Below are 3,059 nucleotides of genomic sequence, written 5' to 3' on the forward strand. Positions count from 1 at the left end.
ACCCTCCCAGGGAAGAAGTTCCTCCTCCTGTTGAGGTGGAACCTCCTGTGCTGCAGTTTCCATCCATTGCCCCTTGGCCTATCCCAGAGCACAACTGAGCAGCAGCCTGTCCCTGTCCCCTGCCTCCTGACCCCCAGCCCTCAGCTATTGATAGACATTGATCAGATCCCTCTCAGCCTTCTCCTCTCCACACTAAACAGCCCCAGTGCTCTCAGCCTCTCCTCACCAGGCAATGCTTCACTTCCTTCAGCATCCTTGCAGCCCTCCCTTGGACTCTCTCCCTGTCTCTCCAGAAGTGGGGAGCCCAGCACTGGATGCAATATTCCAGCTATTGGATAGTGGAAGGATTGAAGCAGAAGGCCAGCTGCTGTCTCAGGTAACCAGATTCAGCTGAGGTTGTGGGCTGGGGAATTCACAACCCTGGGTGTGCTGCCTGCCATCCCATGCTGCTGGGGCTCTGCTGCTAGCAGTGCTCTCAGAAGCAGCACCACAGCCTCACAGGAGCACAGACACACAGGCTGGGGGGGATTGAAAGCAACCTCTGGAGATCATCCAGTCCACCCCCCCGCTGCTAAAGGAGGTTTGCATAGAGCAGGTTGCACAGGACACACATCCAGGAGGGTTTGGAATTCCTCTGGAGAAGGAGACCTCACAGCCTCTCTGGGCAGCCTGCTCCAGGTCTCCAACACCCTCGAAGGGAAGAAGTTTCTCCTTATGTTGAAGTGAAACCTCCCAGGTTCTAGTTTGTAGCCATTGTCCCTTGTCCTAGCACTGGATAGAGCCCAGCCCCATCCTCCTGCCACACACCCTAGTTCCCAAACCCACAGAATCATAGAATCTGTCTTAGAATAGACTTGTCAGGGTTGGAAGGGACCTCAAGGCTCAGCCAGTTCCAACCCCCTGCCATGGGCAGGGACACCTCACACCACAGCAGGTTGCTCACAGCCACATCCAGCCTGGCTGCAAAAACCTCCAGGGATGAGTCTTCCACCACCCTCCCTGGGCAACCTCTGCCAGGCTCTCTCCCCACTTCCAGTTTTGCTCCACCTCCCCCACTCCTATCCTCCCTCACACCCTCCAAAGTCCCTCCCCAGCTTTCTTGCAGCCCCCTTCAGATCCTGGAAGGCCACCAGAAGGTCTCCTGGGAGCCTTCTCCTCTCCAGACTGCACAACCTCAACTCTCTCAGGCTCCAGCCCTCTGCTCCTCCTCGTGGCCCTTCTCTGGACACCTTCCAGCCCCTCCAGATCCTTCTTGGAAGAGAGGCTCCACAACTGGACACAGAGCTCCAGGTGGGGTCTGAGCAGAGTGGACTAGAGATGAACCACAGAGTGTTAGGGGCTGGAAGGGACCTCCAGAGGTCATCCAGCCCCAACCTCCCTGCCAGAGCAGGGCACCCAGGGCAGGGCACACAGGAACACAGCCAGGTGGGCTTGGAAAGGCTCCAGAGAAGGAGACTCCACAACCTCTCTGGGCAGCCTGCTCCAGGTCTCCAGCAGCCTCACACTGACAAAGTTTTGCCTTCTCTTCCCTCCTGTGGCACCTCCTCTGCTCCAGCTTGCCCCCAGTGCCCCTTGTGCTGTCCTTGGCCATCCCTGAGCAGAGCCTGGCTCCAGCCCTGCACAGCTTTCTCCCCAAGCAATGAGGGCAGCCCTCAGGCTCCTCTGCTCCAGCTCCAAGCCCCAGAGCTCCCTCAGCCTGGCCTCACAGGGAGATGTTCCACTGCCTGCATCAGCTCTGGGGCTCTGGGATGGACTCTCTCAAGCAGCTCCCTGAGGTCCTTCTTGAACTGGACACAAAATTCCAGCTGCAGCCTCCAAGGGAGGTTTTTGCAAGGCTGCCCTGCACCAGACTGTGGGGTCTAGAAGCAAGAGGCCATGCCAACAGCTGCCAGCATATCCCCACCTGTGACACCTGCACTTCAGCACCAGTCCCTGCAGCCCAGCCCAGCCTAGTCCTTGCCTGGTGAGCACTGCCTGCTTGGTGCTTTGCTCCTGGGCCTGTTTCCTCCTCAAGGGTTGCTGTGAGGAAGGCAGCAAATTGAATTACTCCTCTGAGGAAACTGCATTTGGAGAGTTCATTCACTTATCAAAGCAGAGCCTGTATTTAACTTCTCCTCAGCACAGTATTAGAGGGAAGTGAAGGAATTATTGAATGAAGCAGCTTCCAAAGTTCCCTGAGGCTTCTGTCATCCTCCACTTACCCCAAGTATGATGCCTGCCATGCTCAAATAATGCAGCTTGGAGAGCTCTCAAAGATCTTTGAGGGTGAAGCTGGCAGGTTGCATGTTTGCAATTAAACAAAGAGCTGAGTCCTTGCAGAAAAGCCCTGTGAGAAGAACACACACACAAAATAACCTCACTGTCTAAAATCATTTTGGAAGCCCAAGAGCCCTCTCCATTTTTTGACCTGATTTTTCTCCTCTCCAGTGTCACTGTGAATGAGTCAACTCTACCTTGAGTGTGCCAGCTCTGATCATCTCAGGTTGCTCAGGGTGCAGCCTGTACCTTGACATCTTGTGACCCAGGAGGTGATAGAGTTGCTGGGAGGTGCTAAGGGGAGGCTTTTTGGCCATGCTTCAGAGCCTCCCAGCAGGCTTGATGGCCAGGGCTGCTAGGGTGCTGGGATCTGACCTCCTGTCACCAAACTTCGTTATCGAGTGGCTGAACTTGGTCACAACTTTCTTGTGCCAAGGGAGGTCCAGCTTGGATACCACAGAATCATCACAGAATCAGCCAGGTTGGAAGAGAACTCCAAGGTCATCAAGTCCAACCTATCATCCAACCCTATCTAATCAACCAGACCATGGCACTAAGTGTCTCACCCAGGCTCTTCTTAAACACCTCCAGGGACTTTGACATCAAACTCTTCCCAGCAAGGGCTCTCAGGCACTGCCCCAGGCTGCCCAGGGAGGTGGTGGAGTCCCCATCCCTGGAAGGGTTTCAAAGCTGTGTGGATGTGGTGCTGAGGGAGGTGGTGCAGTGGCAGAGGCTGAGCAGCAGTGGTGGCTCTGTGAGCTCTGAGTGTGAGGTTGGGCTGGAGGAGGAGCTCAGAGGTGTCC

This window comes from Indicator indicator, chromosome 9 (genome assembly GCF_027791375.1).
Source record: "Indicator indicator isolate 239-I01 chromosome 9, UM_Iind_1.1, whole genome shotgun sequence".
Classification (NCBI taxonomy): domain Eukaryota; kingdom Metazoa; phylum Chordata; class Aves; order Piciformes; family Indicatoridae; genus Indicator; species Indicator indicator.